At 37.2% G+C, this 11,242-nt stretch overlaps 1 long non-coding RNA gene across 1 annotated transcript; it reads left to right on the top strand.

Moving 5' to 3' along the window:
- The first annotated feature begins 6,820 nt into the window (after nt 1-6,820).
- LOC135411342 (uncharacterized) lies at nt 6,821-10,129 on the top strand. The gene is made up of 3 exons (XR_010429106.1): nt 6,821-6,900; nt 9,872-9,945; nt 10,030-10,129. It is a non-coding gene; the product is annotated as an uncharacterized LOC135411342 (long non-coding RNA).
- The last annotated feature ends 1,113 nt before the right edge of the window (nt 10,130-11,242 follow it).

Genomic DNA, 11,242 nt, shown 5'->3' with positions numbered 1-11,242 from the left:
CAGCAAAGCTTCTATATGACAATCAGCAACAAAAGAAAGGCCAAGCACTGATCTGATGCTTGTGGTGGCCAGAAATGCAATAAAAAATGGTTGCAAGAGAAGCTCATCCTCAGCTTTTCTACAAACATTCAAAAAGGCTAATAAAGTGTGAAACACTGACACAGTCTCTCCCGTGACAGCCAAGCTGCTACCTCACATCCACTCCCTGTGTCTGCAGAGCACCCAGCCAGCCTCACAGAGACTGGCCTTGCCTAGATTCTCTGCCGGCTAGAATAATACATCTTGCAAAAATTGTCTTTTAGAAAGAGTGTATGGTTTCTTAGATGAGTCTAAATAATCACAGCAATTCAGAGAAGACACTTCAACCGTTTCCCCCCATGATGATTGAATGATATCTTTTGCGAGGAAAAAGGCTTATCTGGAGTGTAATCCTTATCTGACTTTTCTGGAGTGGAATTCATTGCCTAAACTAGTGAAATTCACTGAGGAGAATCAATTATTACCTATTATTATCTATTATTACCTTGAGCAGCTGTGAGTAAAATGGAGAAACTGATTTTCATTCAGGGTAGGTGATACTGTGATGCAGCAAAGACCAACAATTTTAGTTACTTTTTTTACAAAAGGACTGGATAAGGGAAAAAATATTTAATAAAGATAACATCTATTCTTATTAACAGTATGGACTCAAAATTAGGTTGTAGTTAATCTTTAAATGTAGATATAGTTGTAAAAGCTCTGCAGAGAGGGAGAAGAAAGTTCCCTATAATTCCATGCTTGGCCAGATTGAACACTAGTTATTAATATTTCCTTTAATGAGGTTGCTTGTAAATATTTTCACTTTTGGGCAAGGTCTACTGAGAAAGAAAATCCTTCCACCCAAAAAAGAAAATGTAAATGTTTACTGATCTCTCCTGGTCAACTGTTCAAAGTTAGCTACGCTGAAGGCTTTCTGCCTTGAGGAGTCCACTCAGCGCACAACGAAGTTTCCTGCAAGTTAATGAAATTTATTTGTGAGCTTAAGATAATTTTCTGAGTGGGGTGAATGTGTGTGTTCAAAGGCAAAAGCTTGCCTGAGGATAGCTGAATCATAATGTTAGACTCCAAGAACATTGTCAACAGGCAAAATTTTTGAGTGACAACTCTGCTGACCATTCCATACAAAATGATAGTAAAAACTGGTGGGTATCAGCTCAGTATTTTCATAGTGCTTTTTTTTTTCTTCTTCACAAGTCTTCTGGTACCGTGAGTTGAAATTGTAGCTATGAGGTGCTATAAATAAAGTAATTTATTCTTAGATTAGACATGTATAAATTCAAGAACTTACTGTACATTTTTCATGTGAAGGCCTAATTTGTGTGTTTGGAGATAAATTATGTTTATAATGTTGGATATAATTCATGTAGTTGGCTCTAACACGCCATACATTTTAATGTTGAAAGAAGATTTTTTACCTTTTTCTTTTTTTTTTAACTGTGTAAAGACTGTGAACTTTCCCCTGACTTGAAACAGTCCAGATTTTTAAAAAAAAAAAAAACAACCCAAGAGTAATTCCATGATTACAGCTACTCATTCTTTCTGACCTAAGGACTTATATTGCTGTTCACTTCATTTGGAATCTGCAGACTAATATAAAAAATGGCCCATTCATTCTTCCCAAACACAGTTTAGTGTTTTAGTCTAGCATGTAATACTACAGTTTTGTCATAGAGCAACAATAAAACATAGGCAACTCAGCACAGAAACAATCACATTGCCCCTGGGAAAAAGAGGAATTATTTGCAAAGACTAGGATTGATGCAATAACTTATTCATTGGAGAAGCGACAGGGTAAGAGCAAGAAAAGCCTCTTCTACAAGAGGTTGCTGAGAACAAACTCTGTGTGTAGTCTACACTCCCAATTGAGAGAGGGACATAGGATGATCCCCGTGGCCAAGTAGCAAAGACTGGATTGTGTCCAAATTACTAATCCCTAGATCTCCACTCCACATAGCATTTAGCCCACATGTCTGCTGGGTTACTGTAGCCCTAGGACACAATTTGTTTCATTCTTCTCCCTTCCTCCCTGCCCCCGTTCACAGTGTTTGAAATAAAGTGAACTGTTATGCAGACCAGCAGTGGCTCAGTTTAAGCACAAAACTAAGGGTACGTGTCATATACCACAGTCTGTGACACAGGGTATGTGCAGGTATTTGAAGTCACAAAGCCTTTGGGCTAGCTCTGGAAGATCAGAAAGGGCCAAGAAAAAAGTCTGGTCCTGGCTTATGGCTGCCTTTTGAGCACGGTCCTTGGAGTAAACTGTTGCCAGACCACTCCTGTGCTTTTTCTTGAAAAGAGCCTTTTGGAGCGGGCAAGAAATCAGCTTATACGTAGATGGGGTATTCAGGGGTTTAGTACATGAGACAGATCCCTGGCACTCTCTCATTTAGTAGTACAGATATACCTATATATCTGCAGTCAGAGGCATATTTCTAAGCTTTTCAAGGGGAGAGACAGCAAGACTATTAAAACTGAAAAAGCTACACTTCCAAATGAAAGGTTAACAAAACCCTTTTCAGGTAATTACTTGTTCTATCTGAACCGATAGTTAACATCCTTCTCCTTTACCTTTTCTCCACAAAGGCCTTTAACATTATATCAGTTATCTGCATCCTAGCTTCCTTCCTTATCTTTTTTTTCAGAAGAGGCTTTTTATTAACCTTTTGGGATCTTAGGGCTGACCCTCTTTATGGCTCATTGACCAGTTCTCATTCCTTGAGTTCCTTCTCAGAGAAACTCTTGCCTGTTTGCCTTTAACTGCGAATCTTTTATGATTCTCTCAAACTTCCTGCATGAAAAAAATTTGAATGTTTTCCAGCAGCACAGATTTTTCAAAGCTACACAGTTGCATAGATCTGTCAGCATGGGTTATACTTATTTGCAATTTAAGAAAAGATATTATCCAAAACAAGAATATCTATATCTGATCCTTAATTCTCTTTATTTGCTTGAAATACATAATTGTTGTTTATGGGTTTTGTGTATTTAATACATTTGTCCCTTAAAATAATTATCTGATCTAGCAATCCCACTCATCTTTAGAGCCATTAAATACAATATGAAATTGCCATTTGGAGACCCCTATTTACCATGGGTACACAGTTTATACAGCCTGAAAAAAATCTGGAGATCAAATTGTTGAAAAAAAATAATGGAGAAAAATGTGTATAAAATTGGACCCAAGTTTATACAAAATTATTGATTTTTCTGGATATTAGACATTTTATCATCTGAGTAAGGAGTCTAACTTCTGAAGAATGAGTCACAGCATTTGAACAAATGAGAGCATTGTGTTCTTCCTGAGGGAAATCTGCTGTCCTCTGCTTCTTCTATATTAGTAAATAAAATTCAGTTATTTAGTACTCGGAACAGGACTTTGCCTTACCCAAGATGTAGTTGTTTTTCTGTGGCTTATTTCCGGCAACAGTGCTAGAGCATAAAGCAGATATTACATCTTGGACACTTTTAAAACATTTCCTGTAAGGATTCCATTCTGTTCAAAGTAGTTTAAAGACTGGGGGTCTCTAAGAACAGATGTTCATTGCACTACATAATATGCAAGTAGTTTGTTTTGCTGCTAGGTTTCCTAGCTCTGAATACTAAAGCTCTGTTTACATGTTCATAACTCTGTCTTTATAGGCATTGAATTTTATTGCAACAGTCAGTATTAAGTTTTACATTTCCTTTGTTACGTTAAAATCTGTCTGCCATTTTTTCTAGATGATCAATAAAAGTTCATATACAGCAGTCACGATAAAATAGTCTCAAAAATCATGGTATAATAGTTTCAACAGCACTTTTCATTTGTCAGATTTCCACTCTGTCAAACCCGTCCTGGTGATTTAAGAAACAAAAAAAACCAGAAACAAACAAACAGAAAAATTAAGTTACCAACAAAATATGGTTTGTCTAGTTGGCAAATCAGAAAGCACACAGGAAACTCAGTGGAGATTTCCTAACAACCAGAAGCAGCTTTCTGAATTGGAGTAGATCATGTTTCTTCACAAGGAAAATGCCAGTTTGAACTAATTAGAATCAGTTTCTTAGAGTGAATATGCAACTATGAATTCTGTTGCTGTCTGCTAAATTCAGCCTCATTGGGGAGGATATGACTGACAAATTACAGCTCAGTAAGCAGAAAAAGATACAATACTTATGCAACAATTTTCATTCTGTGTGGTGCAGGAATGAAAAGGTTGGTCTTAAATATCTGCAAGCTGTTTCTGATATCCATAAAGTGTGCCATTACTTTGAAAACACGATGTATGCTTCAGAGTAAAGTAAAACAAAGAGATTGATTTAACAAAATAGCATAAAATCATCCCTGACAGTGCAGTATTTTTCAAATAACCCTCTTATCCAAAGACAGCAAAATAAAAAGATGGGAGAATTCAAGAGGAAACTCTATTTGGTATGATTCTTGCCTGAATCACACCTTTAGAGTTTCCATAGCGTAACATCCATTTTACATGGCAAACTGTGACCAACTTAGTTTTCTTGCTTGCTTGCTTGCTTGAATATCTCATTTCCAGATATTCATCAGCATGCCCTGCATGTTTCGTGCGTCTATGTGTTCTCCAAAACTTGCAAATATTTTTGCCTGAGTATTTGCAACACTGGGGCTTATATTTAGAAGCATATACATTATACATACAGAAGAACTTAAAAGTACATTGCCCTTATTATTTCACTGCCACTAACAGTAATATTTTTCTAGTTTCTATGATTTCTGAACATTCCCTACAGTTTACTATAATTTTCTTGTACTTTTCAGACTGATTAAAACAGAAATCCCCACAGACTGCTCAGCCTTGTCTGAGGTCAAGACATTTGTATGTTCAAAGATCCTATCTTCACCGAACATGCTTTTTCGTTTTGGTACCAGACATAAACATTTGTTGCATGTACTGCTTCAACAGAGTAACAACTTAGTTACTGTCCCAGCATCCGAACCAGCTGCTTTCAGCTGCTCCTGCTGTGGCAGGGACAGACCCAGGACTGAGAAGAGGCAGCCTGCTGGACTTACCCTGGCCTCAGTAACATCACTTCTTACTCTGAGAATGTCTTTTTTCAACTGAGAAGGAATAACCAGGGAGAGGGAAAACAGGATTTCAAAAGGAGTCAGATGAGAGAAGGATGGTGGGAAAGAGAAAGAGATCTTGAGTCTTTTAAGTCAGAGGATACAAGTATAAGCCCTGTCATGATCAGCTTTTGTTCATGCATATTGTCTCATTTACTTTAAGGGGGTTGATCACATAGCAATGGAAAACTTTAGAGCACAACTTGGGCATCCTATCCTGCGGGTAAAGAAGCAAGAGCTGCGTGGCTGCCTAACCATGTGTGCACTCCCAGCCATACCAAACAAAACCCAGGGTCTGGTTTCCTGCTGGTCTTGACACCCTGCATGATAAAATGGATCTCTTCCTTGACAGATCTCTCTTATCTCCAGTAATGCTTGGCTGGGTGAATTCTCTAAATGAGGGCCTGCTGTGTTTGAATAAAGGAGAAATACTGCTACTCAGTAATAAGGAGGGATTCTTGGAGAAAGGAAAGGAGTAGGCATGCCTGACTTGCTAGGCACAAGAAAGGCACTGGTACTGGTGCAAGGAGCAAAAAACTGGGTGAAGCTAGTGCCATCCAAAAAGAGAGCACTACGCAAGAGACACTAAGGTGATTAAAATGTGTATTTAGAAGTTATTCCTTGTGGAGATTGTCTCCTGCTTCTTACGCCTAATAGTTTATTTCTTCAGACTTTATTCAGTGAGTATTAAAGATTTCTTGGTGTTGCAGGCTTCCCCTTTAGGACTGTGGGCAAATGGCAGATATAACAAAGCAGCAGCTGAGGGCTCCAGCAGGTTTCTCCCTGGCAAAGGTCCCATGCCTGTGAAACCAACCAGCAAAGATTCAAGTATATGCTATTCAACATGAATGGGCTACAATACATGATACTTTTAATACTGCATACCTTGCAACCTCTGAAAGGTGACTTTTCAAAGCTGTCATCAGGATTGTCTGAGGACAGCCAAGAAACTACAATATCACAGGGGAAGCAAAAGTTCTCCACAAAGGATGCACCTATAGAGACAAAGCCTGGAGAAGAGGAGACTGAGGGGAGATCTCGTCGTGGTCTTCAACATCCTCACAGGGGGAAGCAGAGGGGCAGGTACCGATCTCTTCATTCTTGTGACCAGTGACAGGACTCGAGAAAATGGCATGAAACTGAGTCAGGGGAGATTTAGGTTGGATATCAGGAAAAATATTCTCACCTAGAAGGTGGTTGAGCACTAGAACAGACTCCCTAGGGAAGTGGTCACAGCACCAAGCCTCTCTGAGTTCAATACAATGCTCTCAGGCACATGTTGTGATTCTTGGGGTGTCCTGCGCAGGGCCAGGAGTTGGACTCAATGATCCTGATGGGTCCTTTCCAACTTAGCATATTCTATGATTCTATGCTAAAGGACATAAGCCTCTGTTGTGCAGCTCCAAAGGGATATTTCAAAACAGAAACAGAGCTCAGACAAACTCAAATCCCTAGCATGATAGACTGACTCCAGTGACTGATGAAAAGTTCTTGTCTGCCAATGTTTCACGCCTTACACTTTGAAAGAGAGACAAACCACTGACTCCTACCTCACAGCTTTTTCAAGCACTCTGCTGCAGGCTCCTTCTCAAAGGAAGCTGTTCCCTTCCTGCTGCCCCACCTCCCGCCGTCCATAGCTAACACACCCTGTCTTTCTGACTGGAGACCGTGCTCACTGTCAAGCATTATTAACTGCTTCATGGATTTTCGAGGCTGTGGCAGGTGGGAGTTTGCACAGGCCACGCTGGGAGGGGAACCACAGGACCTCACGTTGGCACACGGTACTCCCAGTACATTACCCTGGGTTCCTTTCCACCGTGCTCCGGCACAGAACAGTAACATCAGCACCCTCCGCTGGCCTCTGCCATGAAGATACCTGCAGTGAACAGGCTGATCGGAGCTGCTGCTAGATCTGTTATGTAAAATCCAGGGAAATACACCGTTTGACTAAATATATTAATAGGTCATACTCTCGGTAAGTGGCCTCCAGCTGCCTCCAGTCACTACACACATACACTATGTAAAAGCAGGGACAGTGACTGTAAAGCTTATGCACAGAAAGAGCACTTAATTTTAATGTTAATTACAATATTCATAAACTACGTTATCATGTATTAAAATATATACTTTGTAGCTTATAATTAAAAGTTAAATTATTTAATTTGTTAAAAAATATTTTATCATTTAAATTATTATAAATTATCATCATAATATTTTTCCTCTGAGATTTCTGGCCATTGAGTATGCTCAAAATTCAAATAAAAAAAGGGACAACTTAAGTAAGTGCACCTGTAGCAGGCAGGGTGTCTGGGTGCATGACAGCTTGTAAAAAATATCTTTTGTTTGATCCAGAAGTGTTGACTCTCTTATTAATCACATTCAACATATTTTAACTTGTATGTTTTTCTTTGAAGATCATCTGTAAATTACTGATCTAAAAATGTTTATTTTGTGTAGTTACAGAAACTCTTAATCTATATTGAGGTGTCCAATAATAAAATGAGAAAGGTCCATGTTGAAAATAATGGTCTACCTAAACCAGTTCCTATCTGATTGCATATTTATTTTTGAGGGGATATTTTTTTTTTTTTAGTGCATGTGCATTTATGCAGGTTGGTACAGTTTATTTTTTTTTTTTTAGTGGCTGCTCCTGCAGAGTAGCAGTGATTCCAAGAGCTGGCTGATATGTATATTTGATTGTGATTACTCTTACCAATTATATAACCAAAACCGCCTAGACTGAAACTGGGGAAGTTCATTAGTAGCCATTATATTTCCTTACTGTAACTACATGGATTTGGATACTTATGTGGAATTTAAATGGATAGACTTCCTTTGAAATACGCTCTCCAAGATCACGTAAGTAGATAGAAACAGAATACATATGCAATGATTAGATTCAATCTTAGCACAAATTCCTGGATGCCCCAACCATGTGTAAGAATACATATTGTATCAGATCTTCTGCCAGTATATCATACAAACTGGAGTGAAATCAATATATACAGTGACTTCAACAAAGAAAGCAATCATAATTTTCAAGATAGAAATATGTCCCTGAGGAGGAGGATAAAATCAACATAATCTGTCTCTGTGCAAAAAGACAAGTGGTGGCACTGTTAGTAAAGTTACCTACTCCAGTTCTGGTAATGCTCAAGATTCTTCCAACAATTTGGCAGCATGTGGGTTTCTAGGAGTTTAAAAGTGCTCTGATTTTGTATTAGCAAAGCAAATTAAAAAAAAAAAAACCTCATCAAATTGCTTAATGTAAAAAAATGTTAAAAATGTTGTGGAAGCAAGGAATATGTAATGAAAGCTAAAACACTCAGACTGTAAGTTTATATTAGTGGAATCCCCCTGAAAGGATAGAATTTGTTACTACTGAGTGTTCAGGATTTTCAACTGCTTTGCATACACGGGTATCTATCACAAAATGCGATAGACACATTTGTATTTTCTCCTCATTAGTCTCTGTGTTTTATGGTGAATTAAAAAAGGCCGAGAATTTTCCATGATCTCTGTCTTGCAGGAGAAAGCACAGAAGGAGAGGTAGTTGCTTTACTTTTCCATGAAAAGATATTTTTTCCCACAATATATCCAATTCCTTCTAACATTAAATTGATTTTTATATACTGCTATAAGGCTTTTATGAAGAGGATATATGGTACAAATAACTAGTTTTGTTTTCACCTTTTTTTTTAATAGAAATCACTTTCTTTTTACAAAGTTCTGTAAACTGAAGAAACAAAAATAGTTTAGATTTAGTATGTCTCATGAAAATACTTAGAAGACTGAATTTTTCTTTTGTAACTCATTTTTATAGAGCTCTATGGGTGAAACTGATTCTCCACTGTCCCTACTGACTTCTAACTATCAAATCACTCTCTTTTTTATTGCAAACATTCTGACATTACTATTTTGCTTCTCTTAATTAAAAATTATTGCTAGACATAAACACTATAAAACAGGTAGGTTATTAGAATAAATTGGATAAAATCTTAACCAAATTATAACCAAAGCTGTCTGAAGATACAGACAGAGGCTTGCATAGCCTACCTTTGAAGATACAGTCCTGGAAATTTTTTCTTTCTTTTTCATATCTTTATACCCTTTTGCCGTATTTTTGAACTCAGGACATGCTTTTAGCAATGTGCAATGTGCCATATGCCTTGTAGGACTACAGTTTTATACTTGTGGTTATCAAGAAAGCAAATACTTAACATGACTTATGCACACCTGATGTCAACAAACTGAGAAACAATTGGGACAAGCAGTCCTGTCTTATAACAATCCCAAGCTCTGTCGGGTAGCTAAAATTACTTTTGATTTTAGTTGTGACATCAATGCCGTTGATGAAGGTCTCTTTAGTACATCTCTTGAATTTAAACCTACAGATTTAATTATGCAAACCTGAAAACATTTCATACATTAACAAGACTCAAATTCAGCTGCTCAGTTTCTTTCATTGAGGCAGTTTGAAATTCTGTACATTTTTTTCTATTCATTTATCAAGTGGCTGTACCACCCTTGCCTAGCTGAGGTTGAGATAGTCATTACTTTTTAAAAAATATTGGGCAACCAAATGTGAAAAATGAAACAAAACCCAGCAGTTTCTGATGAAACATACAGATAGCATCTGCAATGGCATAGTTAAAATGAAGCAAATACACTTGCACATAGGTACACAACTCTTAACACATTTTAATAGCAAAAATGATTGAAGGAATTTTACTGTAATTTTGTCTGTTCTAGACGGGGATTGGAAACCTGCCATTGTACTACACTGGATTTTCCTTCAAAATAAACTACAGTCTAAACAGCTGGAGGTAATAGAAGTATGTCCAGGATAAATACTTTCTCCTGCCCTCCATCCCAGCTGTTAAATCATTTTATTCCTCTTCCTTTCACAGCATGTCCTACTGGATAGTTTCTTCACTCTCTTTTCTGCAAAATCCCTCAGCTTTCCTCACCCTGTACTTACAAAGAGCTGATATGACCTGGGGAAAACCCTTATTTTACTAAACGTCAGTTCACACATATCTTACACCCTACAAGCAACAATATTGCTTCTTAACAACTCTGGTCCCTCCTACAACAGTGGTTGTTGCACTACCACTCTGAAGTATGGATCCTGGGGGAAAAACAATCACTAAAGGTAAAACCACAAAATTCATGCAAATGTCTTCAAATAAAACTTGCATTGGCAACCTTAATTCCACCATATCCTAATCTTTAAATAGTTAATATCTTATCACTGAATACTTGAATATTATAAATTATCATCTAGGTATAATTTAAATTATATTTATATTTACTAATATATGAAGGGTTAATATTAATATAGTGACCCAATCTATTTTTTTCTTTTACAGTTATTATTTATTGTAAATGTATTGCCATATATGATTATTAAGAAATCATATTTGTAGTTGTCCTGGTTTCGATTGGGATAGAGTTAATTTTCTTCTCAGCTTGATACAGTGCGTTTTTTTGGATTTAGCATAACAATGTTGATTAGCTGCTTGCTGGGGTTAAACCACAACAGTGGCTTGGATGCTTATTTAATATAATAAACTTACATAGAAACAGGTTTATAAAAAGAAATGAGAAAGACAAAGTTTTTGCTATCCACATGATGATATCATCAAACAACTTGCTTGTGAGAATTTTACAAAAATCCCCCAAAGACTGAGAGATAGCACATGCTGTCTCCAAGCAGAGTTTTTCTTTAATGTCGTTCCTGTAATAACATCTGCAGCTCTGTTTCTTCAAACTTTCTCTTTTCCTCTTTTTCTTTTCTTTTTTTTTTTTTTTTTACGCTTTTACAGTTCTTTGCTCTGGTCCACCCACTAGAGCAATTTATTCAGCTGGTCCATTTGAAGTCTCATGCAATTTAATGTTCTGCACGGTAAAAACAAACAGAAGCAGTTGACATGATTATTGCATTCATGAAACTATCATCTCTCAGTGTCTTAGAAGAAAAGGCAGTTCCATTTATGAACATGCAAAGTATACTTGTCACTTTTCCCCCAATAAAACCAACATTTTGTTAAGGTGGCTACTATTGTGTTTCACATAATTGTATGTTACTGATGTAAAGGAAGAGGAGACAAAGCACAATTG

Source organism: Pseudopipra pipra, chromosome 3 (assembly GCF_036250125.1).
Source record: "Pseudopipra pipra isolate bDixPip1 chromosome 3, bDixPip1.hap1, whole genome shotgun sequence".
Lineage (NCBI taxonomy): Eukaryota > Metazoa > Chordata > Aves > Passeriformes > Pipridae > Pseudopipra > Pseudopipra pipra.
Note: the sequence above shows the minus strand (reverse complement) of the source record. Positions and strands in the feature narration are given on the sequence as shown.